This window comes from Mesocricetus auratus, unplaced genomic scaffold, assembly GCF_017639785.1.
Source record: "Mesocricetus auratus isolate SY011 unplaced genomic scaffold, BCM_Maur_2.0 Super-Scaffold_100042, whole genome shotgun sequence".
Lineage (NCBI taxonomy): Eukaryota > Metazoa > Chordata > Mammalia > Rodentia > Cricetidae > Mesocricetus > Mesocricetus auratus.
In genome coordinates this window covers 3,709,332-3,733,926 of record NW_024429219.1, presented here as the reverse complement: position 1 = coordinate 3,733,926, position 24,595 = coordinate 3,709,332, and the positions used below count along the sequence as shown (strand labels likewise).

General features: G+C 50.0%; 3 long non-coding RNA genes across 3 annotated transcripts; 2 read left to right on the top strand and 1 right to left on the bottom strand.

The window, feature by feature from the left end:
• Window positions 1-1,636: 1,636 nt before the first annotated feature.
• LOC110342671 lies at window positions 1,637-3,040 on the bottom strand. Its single transcript, XR_002384811.2, has 2 exons — window positions 2,731-3,040; window positions 1,637-1,972 (listed from the first exon to the last, which is right to left on the bottom strand). It is a non-coding gene; the product is annotated as an uncharacterized LOC110342671 (long non-coding RNA).
• A 63-nt stretch (window positions 3,041-3,103) lies between these two features.
• Window positions 3,104-22,809, top strand: LOC121135798. Its single transcript, XR_005872916.1, has 3 exons — window positions 3,104-3,494; window positions 14,284-14,448; window positions 21,134-22,809. It is a non-coding gene; the product is annotated as an uncharacterized LOC121135798 (long non-coding RNA).
• A 107-nt stretch (window positions 22,810-22,916) lies between these two features.
• LOC106023081 lies at window positions 22,917-24,224 on the top strand. Its single transcript, XR_001197749.3, has 3 exons — window positions 22,917-23,197; window positions 23,319-23,894; window positions 23,974-24,224. It is a non-coding gene; the product is annotated as an uncharacterized LOC106023081 (long non-coding RNA).
• The last annotated feature ends 371 nt before the right edge of the window (window positions 24,225-24,595 follow it).

Sequence of the window (24,595 nt, the reverse complement as noted above, 5' to 3'; positions counted from 1 at the left end):
TATTCTGTCATCAATCAATCATATGTCATTATCCATTTATCTGCCTATCTGGCATCTACCATCTATCAATTATCAATCATTATTATTTAATCTATCATCTATCTGTCCAAGTATTGTTTACCATATATGTATTAATAGCTGTCAATCAATCATTATTATTTATCTGTCATCTATGTATTAATAATCTGTATCTATCTATGTGTCTATCTATGTATCTGTCTCTAGATATTTATCTATCTATCTATCTATCTATTATCTATCTACACCATTACTATGGCTACTGGCAATGAATCCATCTTATAACTAAGTCTTCATCAATATGTTGCTGAAAACCCAAATCTTATAAATTAGTAATAAAAGTGAATGAGAGTTTAATTTATTCATGAATAAGTGAATGAACCAGCCTCTACAGATTTAAAGAACAAGCCAGGTCTCGGGCTCACATTCCAGCAGGAGAGGCCCAGGTGTGTTTGCAAGGCTGGTTGGAACCTACCAGGACAATGAAACCCTCACTTTTGGGGCCGTCTTCTCCCTGGGCTATAGAGCCTCTCTTGAGTGCAGTGTCTATAGGATGCAGTCCTAATCTTCCAGGATGCAGGAGATCTGAGCTTAGGACCAATGGGAACTGCTGGCTAAATAATCACTAAGAGGCAGGCTTACGAGAAGATTCTCTAGCCAGACACCAGCAAGGCAGGTCTCTGTGGTTGTTATTAATAAGGTGACCATATGATGTTCTGGTCCACCATAATCTTAGGTAACTACTCAAACACTGATAGGCTTAGAGGATCCCCATAGCCAACAACCTATGAAATCACTGACCAAAGCAGCAGGATTCTAATTACTGGTCAGAGGAGTGTGGATCCTGAGACCTGTCTCTGGCCCTGGGAGATGTGACATCCTGAACAGGAGGCCATTAGTGTACAACTCTTTAATCCTGGATCCAGTAATCTCATGGGATGACTGAGTAGCAGGAGGCTTTGTAATAAAGAACGGTGACATACCCTCTCCCCTTCCTGTAAGGGTCAATCCAAATGAGCCTATTAATCACCTAGACAGGACAGAGCTGTCAGTCACTTAGACAGCACAGAGTCTGTCAATCACCTAGACAGGACAGAGCTGTCAATCACCTAGACAGCACAGAGCTGTCAACTACCTAGACAGCACAGAGCTGTCAATCACCTAGACAGCACAGAGCTGTCAATCACCCAGACAGGCAGAGCTGTCACTCACCTAGACAGGACAGAGCTGTCAATCACCTAGACAGCACAGAGCTGTCAATCACCTAGACAGCACAGAGCTGTCAATCACCCAGACAGGCAGAGCTGTCACTCACCTAGACAGGACAAAGCTGTCAATCACCTAGACAGCACAGAGCTGTCAATCACCTAGACAGCACAGAGCTGTCAATCACCTAGACAGCACAGAGCTGTCAATCACCCAGACAGGCAGAGCTGTCACTCACCTAGACAGGACAAAGCTGTCAATCACCTAGACAGCACAGAGCTGTCAATCACCTAGACAGGACAGAGCATGTCAATCACCCAGACAGGCAGAGCTGTCACTCACCTAGACAGGACAGAGCTGTCAATCACCTAGACAGCACAGAGCTGTCAATCACCAAGACAGGACAAAGTGCTTGCTCTGAAGACTTTAGAAACGGTTTAATAAAGCCTTGGGGACTGGGGAGATGGGTCACTGGGTAAGAGTGTTTGCTATACAAGCAAGAGGGCCTGCATTCAACCCCCCAGCTGGCAATGGCCATGTGTGCCTATAATCAGACAGTCTAAACAAGATAGCAAGCTCAAGTTCAGTGAGAGACCCTGCCTCAAAAAACTGAGGTGGAGAGAGCCGAGAAGGATATTAACATCGTCCTTTGGCCTTCATAGATGTCTGCATGCACTACACACAAACTCCATACAGGAATCACTTGCATACTCAGATGCTCTTTCTCTGTCTCCTCCAGCACAATCCACTAAAGAAATAAATACAAAAGAAAGATTAAGACAGGTAATATAAAGCCTGTCTTCTGTGTGGCCCAGTAGGATGGCCCCTCTGACCGTTGGTCACTCTGTGATACACTGCCCATCTTCTCCTGTACACTGTGTGTCTCCTTAGAATTCTTCCAACAGAGCTCACAAGGACTGGGCAGCCAAGGGGAGTCCAGACTAAGATTGTGGTAGCAATAAGGGTACAGGAGAGACGCCATCGGCAACTGATGGCTTTGCTTGCTTCAAAGGCACCCCACGCTTTGGGGGTTCACTTCCAGGTTTGCTCTTCCCTGGGAGGGGTAACAGCCTCTTCCGTTGTTACCACTTACGAACATTGTCTTAGTTTCTCTGTAGTAATCTTATTTTTTTTTAGATTTATTTATTTTATGAGTGTTTTTCCTGCGTGCAGAGGTGTGTGTGTGTGCTGGGTACATGCCTGGTGTGTGCAGAGGTTGGAGGAGGGTGCCAGACAGTTGTGAGCCACCGTGTGGGTGCTGGAGATCGAGCCCCTGTTGAGCAACAAGTGCTCTTAGCTGCCGAGCCTTCCTTCTCTCCAGCCCCAGCTTCTCTCTATTTTAAAACAAATTAAGAAACGCAAATTGGTAAACGGTACTGAATTTACTTACAGTTTGGCACGATGGGAAAAATATATTTAGTTTAGTTTCTCTTGGCTCTTTTATGGAGGTGACAATTTTATACAAAAGACTAAATGAAAGCCAGGAGGGGGAATGCGCCAATGTACCTGTGAGGTGTGCCAGCAGAGCCGGGTGCAGTCTCCTGCTTGACAGGTTCCTCCTCCGGCTACGCTGGGGTTTTCCTCTCCACAGCATGAGTTTTCACTCTTCAGGTTGCACTGTTTTAGCCTCTTTGCTTGAATCGTCTCATGACTGAAGGGAGGGGCACAAGTGTCTGTCCTTAGATCTCCCCCCACCCCACACCAGGGCTTCAGCACAGTGACACTCGGAGGACAGGCGCTGCAAAGGTGTCATTCTGTTCCAGTCATCTGGGCAGAGTTGACACCTTACCCTGGTTCTGATGGGTCACAGAGCAAGGACAGTGAAGTCCCCGCTGGCCACCCCCTCAAGGGAAAGGGAACTGCAGGAAATCAACTCTGATGGTCCATTTTCCAAAGAGCCCCTGTCCACTGCAGACTCAAACACCAGAGCCAGGGGGAGTCCTCTAACCCAGCAACTCCCCCACCTCCCCAGACCCTGCAAAGAATCCTGCCTCTCACCCACAAACCACAAGTGCAGAAACTACCAGCGGCCAAGTTTGCCTCACGACCTACCGGTGTGGCCACTCGGCAGGTGAAACTTAAAACCAAGGTAGAGACGGACTCACCCATGCCCTTGCTGAGAAGATGAGAACTAAGCGTCAGAGGGAAGGAGTCCCAGGTGGTGTGTAGAAGACCGAGCCCTCCTGTGACCACACTGACGAGGATCAGAGCTATCGCGGCCACACTGACCGTTGCCCGTGCTCGTTCAGCCAGCCCACCCGCCCCTCTAGGTTGGTGCCCAGCATTGTTTTTCGTTTCTTTTTATTTATTCATTTATTGTTCACATTCCAATCCAAGTTCCCCCTCCGTCCTCGCCCCCCACACCCTCCACTCACCCTCTCCCCCCTTCTGCCTCCCCTAGGAAGTCTACTAAGTCTGACCCATCATCTAGTTGAGGCAGGACCAAGGCATCTCTCCACCCCCCACACCCCTGTGTCTAGGCTGGATACACAGCTTTGTAAGGTCTAAAATAAATTCTCTTCTCCAGTACTCTTATTATGAAGGGAGGGTCCACAGACATCTTGGCATAACAGTGGGCATGGCGTTCAAATTTCCCCTCTGTACGGCTGGTTTCCCAATCACGCTTCTGTGGACCCTTCTTAATACCCCAAGGTGACAGCCGAGGTCACATAAACATGATTTGAAAAATTTGCACATGCTTCTTGGTCACACAGCTTCTCCTATGTTATGGTGTAAGCTCCACCCGCCCCTGGCATCCATCTACCCAAAGAGTCTGGGATGTTGTGGAGGAAGTTCCACCCCAGTCCACCTCCCCTGTCTCCCTCCAAACCCTGCTGCATCTCAGAAAGTCAGACAAATGATGACCCCTCCCCCAGAGATGCCCAAGACCACTCCCACAGGGTGTTTAAACTGCCCTCCAGAAAATAGACATGGGGTTTTCCAGTGTCTTTGCCATCTCCTCCCTGGGGGGCTGGAAGGCCATTCTGGAGTGTTGTATCCAAAAAACGTGGGCTTTTTAAATTCGGTTTGATTTTGTCTGAATTTGATTGCTGCATCAGCGGAGAGGCTTTTTGGGGTACAGAAACTTTTCACATTGTAACAAGGAAGGTTCTCCAGTGATACCTGGCTGGGACTCAGGTCTCTTTGCTGTGGCTCAAGAAGAGGCTGAGGGAGCCTGAGGAAATTGCAGCAGCATCTTGTCAGCCAAACATGAGAACATCTCCCCATCCTACCATGAGAACATTTCCCCATCATGAGAATATCTCTCCATCCAATCATGAGAACATCTCCCCATCACACCATGAGAACATCTCCCCATCATGAGAACATCTCCCCACCATGAGAACATCTCCCATCATGAGAACATCTCCCACCATGAGAACATCTCCCCATCATGAGAACATCTCCCACCATGAGAACATCTCCCCACCATGAGAACATCTCCCCATCATGGGAACATCTCCCACCATGAGAACATCTCCCCACCATGAGAACATCTCCCCATCATGAGAACATCTCCCACCATGAGAACATCTCCCCACCATGAGAACATCTCCCCATCATGAGAACATCTCCCATCATGAGAACATCTCCCCACCATGAGAACATCTCCCCATCCCACCATGAGAACATCTCCCCACCATGAGAACATCTCCCCATCATGAGAACATCTCCCCGCACCCTCCCAGCGTGCCTATGACGACACAAGCTGGTTTGGCTCCACCACCTGCTATGCCCTCCATCCATCTTTATACCCGCACCTCTGTTGTCATCCTTTAAAAATAAGATCCCACTTTTAAGTGAACCAAATTCATTCCCAGAGGGAAGTGTGTACACATTAGTGCCCCAAATGACACAGCAGATGCCTTCTCCAGGAATAGAAGACAAACTGTAAAAATAAACGCAGCAGCAATAAAACCGGATCTTTTTAACTGCGGCAGACACTGGCTGCTGCCGACCCAGAGCCTGCTTTCTTTACTGTTCTCTCCTTGGACCCCACCTCTTTCCCAGCCTCTCTCAGCCTCTTATGCCCTGCATCTTAGGAGTCTTTGCCCAGAGCGGGACACTGACAGGGAGACCAATGCCTCCTATCTCCCACTCCACTGTCTCTGTGTACGTGTGTGTGCATGAGTGCATTTCTAAGGTGTGTCTCTGCCTGTTGTGTGTGGGTGTGAGACCCTGTGTCTGGAACTGTAGGAGGCATGCCTCTCTGCTGGTGTTTGAGCCGCGGGGTGGGTCGGATTGTATGAGCTTTCCATACTGCAACACAGCACCTGAGGTAGGTAAGCCCTCTTAACCATGGAAAAGGTTTGTGTTGGCTCGTGGGTTGTGTCTGTGGTCCCATGGCCCTGTACTCCCGGGGCCTCTGGTGGCATGGTGGGTGTGGTCCAGGAGACCTGCTCATTTCACAGTGTCTGGGTACACACACGTATACAGGAAGAGACAAACGGTTGGAATGCCAAATTTCCTTTCCAAGTCATGCCCCTTGTGAACTTAGCTATTTCCCCCCTGGAGCCCCCAGAAGGTTTCATGTCTGCCCCAGTGATGCAGCCATGGGACCAAACCTTCAACAGATGGCCCTCGGGGGATATCGAGCGGCCAAGCCACAGCCCTGTCCGTGCCTGTGCCTCCGTGTGAGGTGGCTGCCTGCCTGTGCAGGGAGGGCTTCCATGTGTACACGTGTGGGCATGCTGATCTGTCCCATGTGTGTGAGCTTGGTACTGTGTAGGTTGGCTGTCTCCATGTTTGTGGACATGTGTATTCACCTGTATTTTGCATGCGAGGTGACAGAGCAGCCCTGATAGGACCCAAATGATCGTGAAGAGACTCTTGTGTCCTTCCCATTGAGGCCATTGAGACAAAGGGCCCCAGGGACTTGGAATTTACCCAGGGATATTATTCTGGGAGAAGAAGGCTGGAGCCTGGTGCCATACAGAGGGGGTAACTTGTGTCCTGGAAAGAGATACCACACAGCTCTGATAACTTCTCACCTCCCGGGAGAGACTGGAGCTGAGGCTCCGACAGGGTGTAGAAGCAAGTCTGCATCAGGACCACTGAGCTCACACAGCTCCTGCCTTCTATTCTAACCTCCACATCACGACCAGAAGAGGGACTGGGGGCGATGTTGGTGGCAGAACTTATTTGTTCCTCTTCTCCGAGCGGCCAGACTGAGTAACCCACCCCCTCTGGTGTTCACCCCCTGTCTTTTTAATTGGCCTCCTGAGGATGGGTGGCTGAGCCCAGTTTGTTAGGGTTGCCAGGATCCAGGGTCGTGACCTAGCAACTCTAGCAGTGTCTGTTGGCAGTTAAGTCTCTGTGGAACTGTGTGTGTGTGTGCTGTGGGCGGGGGTGCTCAGTGAATGCTAGGTGTAAGCATGTGAGCATACTCTCGTTTGTACAAGTTAGATCCTGCCCATGGGGAATTCTCATCCCAGGCCTTTCCTGCTGGGGCCTTCTGCCTGTAAGAATATAATTGCCAGAATCTAGACCACAGTATGTGCAGCAGCCTTACCCTGTTACACACACACACACACACACACACACACACACACACACACACACACACCATTGCAAGTCCCCAGATAACAGGCTTCCTGGTGCCAGGATCTGTCACCTGGGGAGTAAGTTTACATCAAAGCCCATGTTGGTGGCCCCACACCCTGTCCCTCCTCCATTTCCTCCTGCCTGCCTGGGAGTCAGAGAGCCAGGCCACAGGTTTGTGCTGTGACCCATCCCCCACCGTCAGAGAGCTAAGAGATGCTCGCATCTCCCTGTGGGCTCTGACTCCTCCCTCCAGAGACCCCCACACTGTCTCTGTCTTGGGTCCTGAACTCTCAGAGCTCTTGCCATGAAGGCGTGTGTGTGTGTGTGTGTGTGTGTCTGTGTGTGTGTGTCTGTGTGTGTGTTTGCGTGCACGTGTGTGAGTGTGTATGTGTGTGTGACTGTGTGCCTGTGTATGTGTGTGTATATGTGTGCATGTGTGTGTGTGTGCCTGTGTATGTGTGTGTGTGTGTGTGCCTGCGTATGTGTGTGCATGTGTATGCGTGTGTATGTGTGTGTGTGTGTGTGACTATTCATGGTGTTAATGACTCTTTTAATAAACTCCTCACCCCCAACAATCCACCTCAGTTGTCCCTCTTGAAGCCTCATCTGGGGCCTGCTGCTGCCTCTCCTGTTTTCTCTGACGCTCCTTTTGACTGTTCTAGAAACTTCTCTCTCAATCTTTGCGCCATATTTGTCACCATCTGGTCATGATCAATCACCGTCTCCCTTCACCCCAACCACACACTGCGACTTTTCCCTCCCTAGCTTAGTGTGTGTGTGTGTGTGTGTGTGTGTGTGTGTGTGTATGTGTGTGTGTGTGGGCGTGTATGTGTGTGTTTGGGTGTGTATGTATGTGTGTGTGTGTGTGAGTGTGTGTGTGAGTAATCAATCACCATCTCCCTTCATCCCAATCACAGACTGAGACTTGTGTGTGTATGTGTGTGTGATGTGTGTATGTGTGGAGTTTATGGTATATGTGAATATGTGGTGTGTGAGTGTGTTATATGTGTGGTGGGGTGTATGGTGTATGTGTGGTGTGGTTCTGTATGGTATGTGTGTGTGTGTGTATGGTGTACGTGTGATGTGTATGGAATGTGTGTGGTGTTTGGGGGGTATGTTGTGTATTGTGTATGTGTGTGTGTGGGGTGTGCACACCCCTGGAGTCCAGAGCTCTAAGAGGACTGCCTTTTCCAGTGATTCTTTTCTGCTCCCCTTTGCCTACGTGCTTCTCGGCAGGGGGCCGCCCTGGGCCTGAGGACCTCTCTGGTGGCTTGATTTGTCTTCCTTTTAATTTAGCATGTTGCATGTCCTCGTCTGGGAGGACATCCAACAGGTGGAAGACGGCCTTCGTTTGTCCTTTGCTGTGACTAAGGAGCCACTGAGTTCATCGTGACAACCCTCATCTTACTAAGGACAGAGTTTCTTTTGATTTAAGCATATTTTTACCTCGCCAAGAGCTGTTAAGGAGGGCGGCGGCAAGAGAAAGCTTATTCAAGCTGCAGTATATTTAGTTTCTTTTCATAAACCGTCTAGATTGCGTTTTAAAGGGGTGGAAATTGAATCCAGTCTTTTTTAAATTGCCAAAGCCAATTAGCTGAGAAAGTGTTTAATTACGGGAGAGAGACTTCGACCTGCGAGCGGGCGAGGCCTTCCTTCTGGTGCCCTCTGCCAACTGTGTCTGCCTCATCTTCCTTGCTCTCCCCAAAGAGCTCCCCTTTGGGCCTCCACGCCTGTGCCACGCCCCAGGTGAGCTGGTCCTGGATGCTGTCGGGGGCGCTGTCCTCCGGGGCCTGGACAGACTCACTTTCTTCCGAGGGCTCCTCTTGGAGCGATGGGAGGAGTGTCTGCCGTTGCGGAGGCGTCCTTGCTGCTCGGTCTTTGCTGTAGCTGTTGATGGTGCCAAGCACAGCTTTTTTTTTTTTTTTTTTTTTTTTTCGAGACAGGGTTTCTCTGTGGCTTTGGGAGGCTGTCCTGGAACTAGCTCTTGTAGACCAGGCTGGTCTCAAACTCACAGAGATCTGCCTGCCTCTGCCTCCCGAGTGCTGGGATTAAAGGCGTGCACCACCACCGCCTGGCTGCCAAGCACAGCTTTAAGGGGGCTGAACTGCAGGAGACACTAACAAAAATGCTTATTGGTAGGCGTTTGCTGAGACCTGAGAGTTCATCTCTCAGGGAAGGAACGTTCTCTGTTGGGTCATCGCCTGGCTGCACAACTGGGGTCTTTGTAAACTCAGGGGTGCTCTGGCCCCCTCCCCTCTGGCAGACTCCAGCCACACCAAAGACTGACCCAGTCTGGTAGAGCTCCTGGAATAGGGTTTCATTGCAACACAGAGGCCACGCCCACCATTTGCATACCAGCTACTTATGGGTCCCCAGAGATGCTATGCTCATCCACAAAGTCTGAAACACATCTGGTACTTCAGAAAAGGCTTGCTGGCTGTTGGTTTTTTTTTTTAAATATTTCATTTATTTATTGTGTATACAGTCTTCTGCCTGCAGGCCAGCAGAAGGCACCAGATCTCATTCAAGGTGGTTGTGAGCCACCATGTGGTTGCCGGGAATTGAACTCAGGACCTCTGGAAGAACAGTCAGTGCTCTCAGCCACTGAGCCATCTCTCCAGCCCCCGACTGTTGGTTTTAAAGTCTCAGACACTGCCTTCTTCAGTCCTCACTCACTCCCCATCGCTTCTTTTTCTTGTTCCTCTTTCTTCCTTCCCTGAGAAAATGAACGATTAGACAGCTAGCCATTTTATCCTTTGGTAAACTGGATGGATGAGGAATCCAGCACTCTGTGCGGGAAGGCAGTCACTTGGCTGTCACTCATGAAAGCCCTTGCTCATCCTAAGAGAGAAAAATGAATTCTGGGTGGGTGGTGACCAACCTGAACAGCCCTCGAGCATCTGTCACAAGGCTACCCATGCTAACTCCCGCCACCTTCCTCCCAGGGTGGCTCGAGCATCTGTCACAAGGCTACCCATGCTAACTCCCGCCACCTTCCTCCCAGGGTGGCTCGAGCATCTGTCACAAGGCTACCCATGCTAACTCCCGCCACCTTCCTCCCAGGGTGGGCTCCACACACCTTGGCTTTAAAAACTAAAGATGTGTGGGCTCACATGTATGTGCTGTGATGTGTGTGTGCGTGCGTGCATGCGTGTGTGTGTGCGCGTGTGTGCGTGCATGCGTGTGTGTGCGTGCGCGTGTGTGCGCGCGTGTGTGCGTGTGTGTGCGCGAGTGTGTGTGTGTGTGTGTGTGTGTGTATGAAGGTCAGAAGACAACCTTGGGCGTCAATCCTCACCTTACACCTTGGTATTTGATTTGCTTCTATACACACTGAGAATACCTGTCTCCACTTCCTGCTTGCTGTATGGACTCCTGGGCCACACCTGTCTCTTACACGGGTTCTGGGAACCCACACTCTGGTCCTCATGACCACACTTCGTGAGCTTTAGTCACAGAGCCGTCCCCCTTGCCTGTCTCTGCTTCTGAATGAGGAGAGGTGGTTTCACCGGTGCTCGCACAGCTGGCCAGGGTCCCTTTTGTTCGGAAGACAGGAGAGCCCAGCCCGGTGAACGACGGGCCTGTCAGTGTCTGAAGCCAGTGAGAACTCTGTTTCTGCTTTCCCGGTTCCGCTGTGACAGGGAGGGGGTAATATTTAGACAGCATGGTAGCACTTAAGCTCTAAGTGTGGACATAAACTTCCTGTTTTCCACAGCAAGAGAAATCGATACTAGAAAGAGCGGTGCTGCCTTAGGTTAGTCTGAGAGGCTCTTGAAGCTGGTCCAAGTTGCAGACAGAGATGAAGGCGGGTGAAATACCCCAGCAGCTAAACGTCGCTGTATTCTGATAGGGTGTGATGCACAGTGACTCACAAAGGCTGGCTTGGATGAATCTGGACTTTTCCTAACGGCCCCTCACTCTTAGGGGTGACACCCAGAAGGGGCCTCGGACTCAGATCTCAGACTCTCAGCCTGCCCAGCAGCCTGAGATACACCACTCCTGTCTCCATTAAAAGTTGCACCAGGTTGGCTTCCTGGTCTCTTACTTAAAACCGTCTGTTCTGATACAGTTACTGTCTCTCTTCTCAGTGTACCTGCAGGATTGCTGCCATATTGGTGACGGAGGGCATGTGACAGTGTTCTCCTCCTCAGTGGTGGTCAGCTGACTGCTGGGTCCCTGGGTCTGGCAGGAAGCATGTGGCTGCTGGTAAGATGTCTGCTCTGAAGGAGTAGGATGTTACCACTTCAAGTCCAAGCCTTGGAGGGATCATGTGTGTGGGGGGGTGGGGAGTGAAAAGACTTCCAGTGAAGTGAGGCCAGTAGTGTCCCTAGACGGACACCACCATCCAACTTCCCAGATATTAGCTTTGGTTTAATCACCTGTGTTGGGTCCCAGCCCCATGGGGTCTCTGTGAGTTGCTGGTCAGCCTACAAGTGCAACTTGTTTTCCAGTCCAAGGGCTTTCTGTTTTCTAGTCCTGGCTTACTGCCCTGGCCTTGACCCTCTGACATCAACATCTAGCAGGAGGAAAATAAGGATCTCTTCTACCTGGGGTTTTTCCACTGTGCTGTAAACCTGTATATAAAGCTCCTCCCTCTTACAAGAGGGAGACCTCTTAGCACTTGCAATGAAGACACACACACACACACACTCTACTGGCAATAAAGGCAGCACATGCATTCTCTTCGTACAAACAAATGGATGGACGTCTTGTCTCTCTTTTCCTGATACCTTGGAGTTGCTTGTGGCGCTGGCGCCACAATTGGAGGTTCCACAACCTGCCCTATGGAGGTCTAGCATTTCCAAATGCCACGATAATACTGATAAGAGCTGGACTGAAGGGAAGTGTAGGCAGGTGGTCCACACAGCCCTCCCAGAGCTGGGATATGAAAGTCCCCGTGCTTTCTGAAGCAAACGAAACACAGCTCCGATCTGGAATCACTCATCGCCTGAGCGGATTCTGCTGATTGTATCTGGGGGGGGGGCCTCTCCTGTAAGGACCAAGTTGCTAAGGAAATCTGCAGACGGCATCCAAGTCCAAGAGACGGGAAGATGGTGTGGGTGGATTATTGATGGGCAGATGGGTGCATGGATGAATGAAGGGGAAGTATAAGTGGATATATGAAGAGATGGGACATAGAACGGCCTGGGCGGTGGACGGAAGCTCGAATGAGAAGGACGGACGGACGGACTTCCTTTCATGGGACTTGGGATTGTATTAGCCGCCTTCCCTCAAGCTCTGGGTAAGAACCTGGTGTTGGCTCTTATTTTTTTTTTTTTTTTTTTTGGTTTTACGAGACAGGGTTTCTCTGTTTTGGAGGCTGTCGGTCCAGCCTGGCCTCGAACTCACAGAGATCCGCCTGCCTCTGCCTCCCGAGTGCTGGGATTAAAGGCGTGCGCCACCAACGCCCGGCTCTGGCGTTGGCTCTTACATGTCCCATCACTTATTTAGGCTCCAAGACGATGCTTGCTGGCCTGGGCGAAGCCTCAGCCGTCAAGCCGGCCTCTTGTCTGGGAAGGGAAAGGCGTCATTATCCCTGTTGTTCTCTGGAGGCTCTGAGAGAGCAGGGGCTTGTCAGCTTCTCTTAAATGGCCCACACTGGACCCGATAATCTTGACACTTGTGGGAGACTGCGACCTACCGTGATGTCTAAGTGCTCATCACTGACTGCCAAGGGAGGTCTCCTGAAAGGGGCCTGTGTCCTAGGTGGCATTTGATGGTGGCAGGAGTCAGAGGAAGTGAAACGCTGAAGTGTTTTTGTTAGGCCGTTGCTGTATCCCTGTACAGCTGTGGTGCTCCTTGGTAAAGAGATAAGGTGTTCATACAAACAGGCTCGTGCTTGTGTGGGAGAGCGCGTGTGCACACGTGTGTGTGTGCGTGCGTGTGTGCGTGCGTGCGTGTGTGTGTGTGTGTGTGTGTGTGTGTGTGTGTGTGTGTGTGTGTGTGTGTGTGTGTAGGCTGGCTGAGAGGGATCCCGTGGCTCACAGGATGTTTTCTTCTGGTAGATTTTGGTACTAGTCGCATAGGATCCGAGAGAGCTGGCCCGGTTCCTTGGGGATGAGAATAAACAGATAGATCCAACCTATTAAGACAGAGAGGGAGCAACATGAAGACTAAGCAAGCTCGGGGATTTCTGGGGCTTAGTATAAACACTAAGTATAAACACGCTAATAGCTGTTTTGATGACCCAGGATCATGCCATCCTGCAAAGCCCTCACCTCCGGATGAGCGGCACCCACAAGGGCAAGATTAGAATACAGGTGGAGGCCACACTCAGCACCAGCCCTCGGCAGTGACCTGCTCAGACAGCTCTTAGGAATAGGAATTGTTCCTAAGACCTGCTAGGCACAGGGAGGCTGTGCAGGAGCAAAGAGACTCCCGGAATTGGCCCTCCCCTCTCAGGCAAGCAGCCTTGCTCAGCTGCCTGCCGGCGGGACAATCAGATGTTTTTGTACCGCCTTCTAATTCCCTCGGTGCCTCCACTGTCCTCTGCTTTGTCCCACACAGGCTGCAATTATTTCCAGAAGTCGGAGCCGTCATGCCTCAGCTCACATTTCCTTCTGTCTGCACACATGTTTGTGTGTGAATCTGTGTGTGCGTGTGCTTGGGACGGAGGCCAGAGGTGGATGTTGGTTCTTTCCCTCAAACACTTCACCTTACTTTTGGACACAAGGTATCTCCCTAAACACAGAGTTCATTGATTTGGCTAGGCTGGCTGGGGCCGGGTCCCTGGGATCCTTTCAGAACTGGGGGTTGTAGCTGTGCATGCTGCTGCACCTGGACTTTTGGCACGGGCCATGCAGATTAGGACTCAGATCTCTGTGGGCGCTGTTTGTGGGCTGAGCCGAATCCCCAGGCCTTTGCTTCCGCCACCATCCCCTTCAGGATCTGGTGAGTCCCGTGCAGTGTGGACACGACCATTTGAAAGCCCGTGATTCAGCAGTATCCGACAGCACAGCCCCAGTGCTGGGCAGCCCACTCTCCAGCTCCGGGACATCTCATTATCCTCAAGGGACCCGCACACCCTCCTGGCGCACAGTCTCTTCGTGCTCCCACTCTGAGCTCCCGGCAATGGCTCCACTGCCTCCCGACTCTGTCCTGGGTGTTCTCTCTAAGTGCATAGGTGGTCTCTGGTCCCTGGCTTCCTTTCGTGCTGTGACAGGTTCTCCAAACTTCTTCACTGCTCATGGCTTAGTAGCGTGTCACCACTTCTCCACTGTCGCCTGGTGGAGACTGGCTTTCTGTCTCCCACTCATGGTGGGAGACATACTGTTATGAACAAAACATTTAGGAAAAGCGTCTGGGTTTCCTCCGTTTAGAGCAAGATTCATTTCATGTGTTCCGGTGCTTAGCACCCATGGAGGCCAGGAGAGGGTGCCAGAGCCCTTGGCTCTCGTAGGTGTCCTCAGGCTCCTTTGGCCTTCCCACATTTCTTCCGGTCCTCCTCTGGCACGCCTGGTTCACTCTGGATGGCAGCTGAATCGATGCCAGGCCTCTCCCTGCATTCTGCATTCCCAGGGCTCTGTCCGGGCAATCGATACTGTATGGAAGTGCTAGACCCTATCTCCATCAGTGGCCTTGAAGACTTGGCTGGGTTGAACTCCCCTCTACCGAGCCTGAGAGGATCCTGCTATGTCGTCTCAGTGTTCCTGACAGAGTACTGGGACTTCCTTGCCCATACAGGTAAAGGCGACCCTGTAAGTTGGCACCATGCCTGTCTACCCCTTCCAAAGCCTAGACATGCCCCAGGCCCTGGCTGAGTCTTCGCTGGGTTTCAAAATGAGAAGGAAGGGAACTTAGGGATATGAGCTTCAGGACAGGATCCTCCCTGGTTAGGGACTGGCAGGCAGGGTCTTGGCGTTAGCACTGGGAGAAGTCTCTGGGGCTGGGCAGCTTCTGGCCTGGTGGGGCAGATACTTACTAGGGAAGAAACAGACATCCCAAGGCCAGTAGGGGGCCTGTTTGCAAGTCCTAGGCCAAGCAGCTGTCCAGGAGTTCTGGCCCAGATGCCCTGGGCTGGCTCTGAGTGGCCCCTGTGTCCTGCTGCTGGCAGCTGCCAGGGAGACAATAGGAATGGAGGAAAGAGAGCCAGCTGTACCCCAGTCTCCCAAACCCGACAGGAATAAAATGACTGGGCTGAAGGGGAAAACAGCCCTGTGGTGTTCTGCGTCAACATAGCTTCCTAGGGTGCAGTCGGCTGGTCTGGTTAGAACCTGCTTGCTCACTGCAGGAAAGGAAGCCTTGAGAAGCTCCTGAAGCAGGAAGGGATGGGAGGGGGTGGGGAGGGGGGGGAGTGATTGGTGGTGACTTTCTGTGGAGACTTCATCTTGTCCCAGGAGACCAGATGGGGGACAGTGGAATACCTGTGGCCATCGTGGCTGCTATTTCATCTTCCTGCTCTGTCTTGGGTGGTCACTTCTCTCTTGGCTAAGGACACAGGCTGCCCTTTGTTATTCGATGATCAGAACGAGGACCAGGGGGCCTGCCCCTTCCTGCTCTGCACAGTCTTCTAGGAATGGCATGCCCCCTTCCTCTCCTCCCCTCTATGACCCCCACATCCTCCCCCCTGCCTGGCTGTGTTGATCAATCAGCTAGCTGCACGGCCCTCGGGCAAGCTCTCCAGCTCCTCTTGATTCTGGTTGAGTTTCTGGCTTATGCTATTTTCTTTAATCCCATTTCTTTATTCACCCCAGACCTGCCAAATCCTCTAATTTTTTTCTTTTTAAGACAAGGTCTCACTGTGTAGCCCTGGATGGTTTGGGGCTCACTATGTAGACCAGGTTGGCCTTGATTTAAAAAAAAGCTCTGCTTGCCTCTGCCTCCTCAGTGCTGGTATTAAAGGTGTGTGCCACCACACCCAGCATCCCTGGTTCTTATAGATTTTATTTTCCAGACTCTAGGAAGGTTTTCTCCCTCCTGCTGCCTTCTCTATACACACCTGTGTGTGTATACATGTGTATGTGTGCATACATGTGTATGTATGTGTGTGTGTACATGTGTGTAGAGTGTAGCCTTCCTGCCAGCCTGGTTCCAGAGTCACATCAGTCCCAAATGAGCACACAGGAGGCTGTATTAATTATGAAGCTGTTGGCCACTTGCTTGTTTTCTTACTGGCTATCTCTGACTTAAGTATTTACTCCATAATTGTTAATCTAAGTATTTCTATTACCGGAGAAAGGGGTCCGAACCTCTTATTCCTATGGTGGCTACATCACGACTGCCTGTGTCTCTCTTTCCCAGAATCCTCCTCAACTCCTAGTACCACATATCTTGCTTCCCTATTGGCCAACAGTGCTTTATTGACATATACACAGGACTTCCCCATCATCTCCTCTTTTCTGTCTAAATAAAAAGAAAGGTTTTAACTTTAACATAGTCAAATTATATATAACAGAACAGTCATATATAAGAACATAGTTACAATATTTTGTCCATTAACATTTAGTAAGATTTAAAGAAAGTATTTTATCATCTATCCTATCTGTATGAGTCTCAAGTCTTATATGTAGCTAATCTTTTATCATAACTAAGGAAAACTATGATGATAACTATCTGCCTTCAACTCCATCAAAGATCACAGAAGGATAATATATACACACTAGGATTGACAGAGACATCTCGCTACCTGGGCAGCCACCAGAAGTTATGTTGGGGCATCCATCTTCAGCCCATAGGCCACAGTGTGTCTGGAAGTCTTCTCAGCAAATCAGGAAATTTCAAACTGTCAATCTGCATTGGCAGGCTATCATTCATTTTTCTGTGTCCTGCAGAAAGACTCTTCCATGAATCAGGAACCCTGAAGGACTGTTTGAGTTCAGCAGTCACTTTCCTGTGGGTCCTGCATGTCCAGTTTATACAGCAACAGTCAAGCAGTCTAGGCAAGAGCAGTTTCTTGCCCAAATGGCTAATCTTGCCATGTTGAAAGCAAACTCCATAATGAGTTTCTTCGATGCCCATCTTCCTCTCAGATGTAATTGATGTGCCAGGAGCAGACATTTCTCATTGTCAAGAAAAACCCTAAACCATTTTTAAGTGCCATTTTCTGAAGGTCTTTGAAAGTTTTGAGGACTGTCTATCGCAAATATATCTCTGTATATCTAAAAAACCTAACTAACCTAACTATAAGTTCTGACTATTATAAGTAACTATCTATAGTCTGTATTTAATGATGCATTACGTTTTAAAAGATCAGTATAAGCACAATACTTAATCAAGAGGAGAAATATACACATCACAAAATTGACCTTGAATTTGTATTAATAAATGAAAAACCATACCAATAAAAAGTATTCATTTCCATACCATATGTCTCCTTTTACCATTAAAAAGAGATTGGTTGTGATCATTAACCAATTATAAGCAACCCCATTCAAATGAAAACAAAGATTTATGAACAATATGGGAATTTGGACGTTGCTCATTCCAAACTGCTTCCTGCTGGAAGGTGGTGCTTTTCCTACCATGGGGATCATGACAAAACTCAGAAACCTTGGCCAAGTCCTTGTTTTTTGTAGTCCTTAAGGCTGCATCATCTCAGCTGTTTCAGATGCTGGATCACCTGGCCCACTGCTTCCAGGGGTCTTGGTTCATCAAACCACAGAAGCCTGGAAGGAATCCACAGCTTTCCATTTTCTGTGGAAACATAAACAAAAAGTCTTTTCCCAAGTAACCGGTCCTTATATTTAAAGTTAAAGTTAAATCATTTTTTGAAATACATAAGTTGGATTAATTCAGCAGCATTCATAATCAAGTATATTTCAGTAGTTGATCCTTCCTTAGCCACTGAACAACTGAAAAACACAATAGCATACAGCATCCAGATTTTCTGTGTATTTTCCATCTTTACGTGGCTTATATTACTCTATGTCTTTTACTTTTATTTATTTTTTTATTTCTCTGAGACAGGGTTTCTCTGGAAATTCGCCTGCCTCTGCCTCTGGAGCAAATCCTACCGGCGTGCGCCACTATAGCCGGCTTCTCTATTTATTTACCACTATGCCTTTTCTTTCTCACTTTCAGTCCTACGTATATCTATAAACACACTGTAAACCTTTAGAGGTTTTTCTTCATCTGAATCTTTATGTGTTTCTGGCCATGTGTCTTATCTGCTAAAAAACCATGGCTGTTTAAACTGCAGTTTTTCCAAGATGGTGGGCATAAGTTTGACTCCAGCTTACCACCTCAGTCCATGCCGACATCCAGCAAAATCTGCCGGCTTGGAGATGTGGTCACTGCCACTTCCAGCTGTACGTACACACCTTTCAATCATTAGCAGAGCCTCTTAAAAGAACCTTGCTGGTTTTTTTTTTTTTTGCTTATGCTGAGTCAGGAAGACTCCCTTAAGTGAGCTATGTGAGTCTCTAGCAAAACAGAGCTCACCTGAGAAAAATGCTGCTATCAAGAAGCTGTGCTTCTCTCCATTCTTTTGTTTCTAAAATTCCTTTTAAGCTCTTGTCATTCTACATGGAAATTCAGTCCCACTTCTGACAACCATATGTAGAGTGCAGCCTTCCCGCCAGCCTGGTTCCAGAGCCGCATTAGTTCCAAATGAACACACAGGATGCTATATTAATAATGAAGTTGTTGGCCATTTGCTTGGTTTCCTGCTGGATATCTCTGCCTTAAGTATTTACCCCATAATTGTTAATCTAAGTATTTCTCTTACCGGGGAAAAGGGTCCGGACCTCTTATTCCTATGGAGGCTACATCACGACTGCCTGTGTCTCTCTTTCCCAGAATCCTCCTCAACTCCTAGTCCCACCTATCTTGCTTCCCTATTGGCCAACAGTGCTTTATTGACATATACACAGGACTTCCCCATCACATGTGTATGTGTGTGTGTATATGTGGAAGCCAGAGGTCAAAAATGGTGTGTTATTTCTCAGGAGCCAAACACCCTGCTGTTTTTACTGTTGTTTTCGAGACGAGGTCTCCCACTTGCCCCGGAGCTCACCAAGTACGCTAGGCTGGACAGCCAAGTGAGCTCCAGGGATGCCCCCTCCTGTATCATGCCTCCCTAGGGAAGGCTTACAGACATGCACTCTCGTGCCCAACGTTTCTCTCGTGGGTTCTAGGGATCGAACTCCCAACCTCGGGCTTGCACGGCCAGCACTTTACCAACTGAGCCCCTCACGCCTAGGAAACTCGTCTTGGAGGAAGAAACACAGTGTTCTTTTGCCCCAATTAGGGCACAAGGGAAGGCATGAGGTTTTCAGTGGTCGATCTGAGGAGACGTGGGGCAGAGGCATTCTGTGCGTCTGGCTGTCCCTAGGCGTTGACACACTGACTTCAAGGAGAGGGTCCTAGTGCAGGCAGCTCCAGCCCCTGTGTCCGGAAACAGGGCCTGCAGGTTAAACTAAGCAGTGGAAGGCTTCCGTTTAACCGGAGCACACCTGCAGCCCGGATGGTGACAGGCTGCCCCTTTGTGTGTCTCCTAGGGACCCTCTGAGCCCTCCACGGTGACCTCCTGTCTTCTCCCCATCCGGGAGCTCAGGGACTTTCAGTTGTGTCACTACAGGTCTCCAGGGACAGGAGAGGCTTGGAGACAGATTCTGTCTTGGAGAGGACCCAGAACAAAGGACCTGAGACGGGCTTGAAGGGCATGGTCAAGGAAGATCCAATCCTGGTGGCCTCTGCATGAGACTTGAACTTTTCCGTAGGCCTGGGCTGGCTGAGAAGCGGCCAGCTCAGTGACTGGGCTTGGAACCATAGTGGCCGGCAGGGTAGCTTTGGCACTGGATGCCAAGTTTGGATTCCCTTGGAGACGTTAGCCCGTGCCATGCTGCCACATTGGAGGGCTGCCCTGATGCTGGTGCTGCTGTGCCGGGCTCTCTGACCGTGGCCTCCCGGCCAGGCAGATCAGATGTGTGCTAGAGGTTTCTGGTTGCTTCTACCGCTCTGGCCTGGGATGACATCAGCACACACATCTTCAGGGCATGGGGTGTGACATCCTTTCCAAGTGTGAGGGTCAGTGCCCTGGGGTGCTGGTCTTTGACTAAAGGGGAGCTGGACACCTCAGCAGGTAGAACATTCCTCTTCCCGCCTCAGCACTGGGCTATTGGGCCCTTAGGTTTGGACAGGAACTCAGCGCAGGCCAGGTTGACTCATCTTCTGGGGTGGGCTAAGCTCTGCCTAGCTTCAGCTCCCCCTGCCTGCGCTCTCCCCCTTTCTCCCTTGTGGTGCTGGGTTTATCCCTCCTGCACCCCAGGCCTGGACCCAGACTTCATTTGCTAGGACTCCCACATCAGGACCCGTTGCTTCTGGCTGGTGTGGAAGGTTTGGCTTTGCTCTGGTTTTTCCCTGGCCTCTGCTGAGACACCAGTCAGGCCCCAACCTGAGGGTGTGGGTGCCTAGGAGGACAGTGTCTACCTTCTTTCCTTAGAGTCTGTTTCAGGGGTCAGGAGGGTGGAGGGTTGTTCCCTGTGATCAGTTGAAAAACCAAGGTGCTCTTTGTATCTGTGCATGTATGTGTCATACATGTATGCATGTGTGTGTCATACATACATAGCCTCAGCACAGCTACACACATGTACGCATCTATCTATCCATGTGTGCTAGTGAGATATTTCTATTGATGTGAACATATATGTGTGTGTGTGTGTGTGCATGCATGTATGTTCATGGTCACATATAAGCACACATGTGACATGCATGCTTGTTGTTACATAGACATGGATGCATGCATAGTTTTGTACACATGTTCATACATGTATGTGCTTATGAACAGGTGTGTGTATGTATAGATGGCCTGCTGACGACGGGATCCATAAATGGGAGTCCATTCTATCTTGCCATGAGTTTAGAGAGCTCAAAGCATTCCTATTGTCCTTAAGACATTAGCTTAACGGCTGCAGGATGCCCTGGCCTTGGTGGTGGATGTCTCCTATCTAAACAATAGACTTGGCCCAGGTGGGTTTACTCTCACCCCGAAGGCTGGTGATAGGTGCAGCTATGAAGTGCCTGAGGGCCAAGTAGTACATGCAGCTCCATAGTGTCTTTAGGGTTAAGGGAAGTAATTGCTATTTGCCCTTCGTGCATGATAATAAAGGTCTTCTGTCATTGCCCCCACCTCTGGCTGATTAAAGATGGTGCATGAATAAACTGAGGCACATTCAGCATGGACTGAAATTGCCCTCCTGACAGCTCTTCTGTGTCTCTGACTCTTAACTCTCTTAGCTAGCCTTTCCCTCATCCACACTCCCTGACTCAGGAATGGACCCGGGGCTGATAGGCTGGTCCCAACTGCAGCCCCACAAATACCAGTCTGCGACAGCACACCCCCGTAAATGCCAGCTGGGGAGGGTATTTATAATCTTGCATATTTTAGGACCACCTGTCTCCTTCCTTTCCTTGCCCTGGCCCGAGCTAGCAGGACCACCAGGCTGAGGCCCAACCACACAGTACCGCCAGCGTGAGGCCCAAACATGCAGGACCACCAGGGTATGACCAAACAACACAGCACCACCAGACTGAGGCCCAGCATGCAGGACCGCCGTGTAAGGCCCCAGCACGAAGGACCAGCGGGTAAGGCCCCAGCACACAGGACCACCAGGCTGAGGCCCCAGCACGTGGGATCACCGGGTAAGGCCCCAGCACTCAGGACCACCGGGTAAGGCCCCAGCACGCGGGACCACCAGGCTGAGGCTCCAGCACTCAGGACCACCGGGTAAGGCCCCTCCTCAATGCTCTGCCTTCTCAGCTCCTGGTGATGGACCGTCTCCCACAGATGTGATGACTCTCCTCCCATTCTTCCTTAATTAGGTTCCATAAAGTATCTCCTGCCGTGAGTCCTGGTTCAGTAATTACTGTATCTTTCAGGTTCAAGGAAACCTGCATCTTTCCTTTTAGTAATTTAACAGAATATTTCACACTGTCAGGGCTAAATGCCTTCCAGGTCCCCCAGACTCTCCCGACAGTCTCGCACTATTGTTTGCAATCCCGGCAAAGGCTGATTTTCCTCTAGTCCCTTTCTGGGAGATGGTTGGGTCAGGTTTTTGCTGCTTACATTTCCCATAATTCTCCTCATTTCCTAGTCCTGCCTATCTTCCTCGCCTCTATTGGCTACAGTGTTTTACTCATCAACCAATAAGAGAAACATAAATACAGAAGGACATCCCCTATCAATCAGTGTTACTTACAGGAATTATGAGTGAGGGGTGAGTTATGGGAGCATAAATGACTCAAAGACAGCTGTGCCACCAAAAGCCCGTCCCAGCATGGGGGGACAGCTCACAAAAGCTGGAAATCTGACGTGCCTTGCACAGCCTGCAGACAGATCAGTGGGTTGGAGAGTGTCCTTTCCAGGTGGCTCACTTGGTCTCAGTTTCTTCCAGGCAGCTCAGCTTGTCTGAGAGTGTCTCCCACAGAATTTACTGTTCATATGTACTTGGGAGAGGGAGGAGCCTAGTGAATCTGGTCAGTTTCAGGGACTTCCTGACGCTAATTTGAGTTGTTTACTTCCTGTCTTAAGGAAGTAAGGTTTTTGTCTCAGAGGAGACTGCTGCACAACATCATACAGGGCCAGTGCCTACTCTCCTGGGGCTATAACACACAGGGCCTGCACTGGGACATCACACACACACACACACACACACACACACACACACACACATATCCCTTCTGTATTAGCAACTTTCCTTGTTGCTGTGACAAAAACACCAGACAAAAGCAACTTAAGAAGGGCTGATTAATTAATATATTTTTTAATTTAAGTGTTTTCCTGACATGTGTGTCTGTGTACCATGCACGTGTCTGGTACTTGTGGAGATCAAGGAGAAGGGCAATGGATTCCTCAGAACTGGCATAACAGATTGCTGTGAGTTGCCATGAGGGTGCGGGCATTGAACCTGAGTCCTCTGTAATCGCAGCCAGTGCTCTTAAACCCCAGAGCCATCTCTCCAGCCCTAGAAATGCTTATTTTTGACTCACGGTTTGAGGGTACAGTTCATCATGGTGGAGAGGTCAAGGCAGCAGGGCCCCGAGACAGCTAAGTCACACTGCATCTGCAGTTAGCAAGGAGAGAGGGCGTGTGAGGGTGGGGGAGAGTGTGAGAGGGCAGAAGAGGGAGGGGGAGGGGGAGGGGGAGGGGAGGAGGGAGGGGGAGGAGGAGTGAGAATTTGAGAGGGCAGAAGAGGGAGGGGAGGGGGAGGGGGGACAATGCCAGTTACTTTCTTATTCAGTGGAGACCTGCAGCCCATGAAACAGTGCCCCCCCCACCCCACAGGGTGGGCCTTCCCTCCATATTAGACCTTCCTGGAAACTCCCTAGGTCTCTTAGGTGATTCCAAATCCTGTTAAGTCGACACTGATGAGTCCCAGTCAGACCTTCGTACAGGTGTGAGCCCCGTCTCCCCTCAGGAATTTCCTTGGTTCTGGGTGCTCCCACCGTGGGCAATCAGAGGTGTGTTTCAGAACCATCACCGGTGCTAATCAAGGTAAGAAACAGAAAGCAGAGGTTTAGAACTCTTGGTGGTAATTTTCTGCCGATTGAATCCCATAAAAAAACTGGAGAATTATAGTTTTCATCTCATTTTTCTGGTCATTTACTGTTTCAAGGGAGCATTAGCTTCATGGAGGAGCAGAGATGATGTGTGCCCCGTAGACAGCGAGGAGAGCCCTGCGCCTGAGGGTTCAGATATGACGTGCCATTGCTGCGTTCACGTGAGAGAACTGCAATGCATTGTGGTCAGGGGGAGTCTTTTCTTTCTTTCTTGGAACTTGGCCGTTTAAGGTTTTTTGCTCCTTTAAATTTTTACTTTATTTTTGTTACAGAAATTCCCCGTGTGCATGAGCAAGAGCTAGCCAGCCTAAGTCCCAGCATGGATGGATGTGGGAGGGGCTCAAGAAGTCCCACCCCTACCGGAGGAGACATTGGCTAGGACTCTGAGCTGCCTTGCTGGGGGATGATTAGAGGCCCCTCCCCAGCCGCACATCCACGGGTGTGAATGGTGCTTTGGGAAAAGGGTCTTCATAGACCACCGGGGGACTTGAGATAAGACTTCCTTCATTATCCAGGTTGATCTAAATCCAGTGACAAGTGTCCTTGAAGGAGAGACGCAGGAGAGGCAGGTGGGACAGAGGACTGACTGCCAAGAGAGTGGCAGAGCCTAGAGGGTGCAGCTGCCTGCAGAGGTATGTAGAGATGAGGCAGACATATTAAACTACACAACTTTAGGGATGTCCTATGATTTATTGAGATCTCCTTATTGAGGGAGAAGTCACTTACGTGAGGAGCCAAGAAAGCTGAGAAGCAAAGGTCCGCACACCGCTCTCCAGGTCAAAACCGAAACCCAAAGAGAAAGCCATCCCTGGGCGGGTGGTCCCGGGTTCTACTAGAAAGAAGACTGAGCAAGCCATGAGGAGCAAGTCAGCAAGCAGTTCCCTCCATGGCCTCTGCATCAGCTCCTGCCTCCAGGTTCCTGCCCTGCTTCAGTCCCTGTCCTGACTTCCTTTCATGATGAACAGTGCTGTGGAAATGTAAGACAAATAAACCCTTTCCTCCCCCAACCTGCTTTTGCTCACGGTGTTCCGTCCCAGCAATAGAAACCCAAACTAAGACAGCATTTTCAGAGTCCCCAGAAAATGCTGAGTGTCTGCCCCAGAGTGCCTGGAGGCCGACTATTTTGGGTTCACCCCAAAGCCATGCCCTACTCCACTTGAAGCCCTCCAGCATCAGTCAATCAATCATACCAGTGGCCCCAGTAGCAGGGCTGAAGCTGTGTGTGAGTTAACCATGTGCTCAGACTGCAGCTGTATGGAGTTGTGTCTTCAGTGGGTCTGTGTGGAGAGGAACACGGGTCCGTGGGAGTACACAGCCGGACAAGGTTACTCTC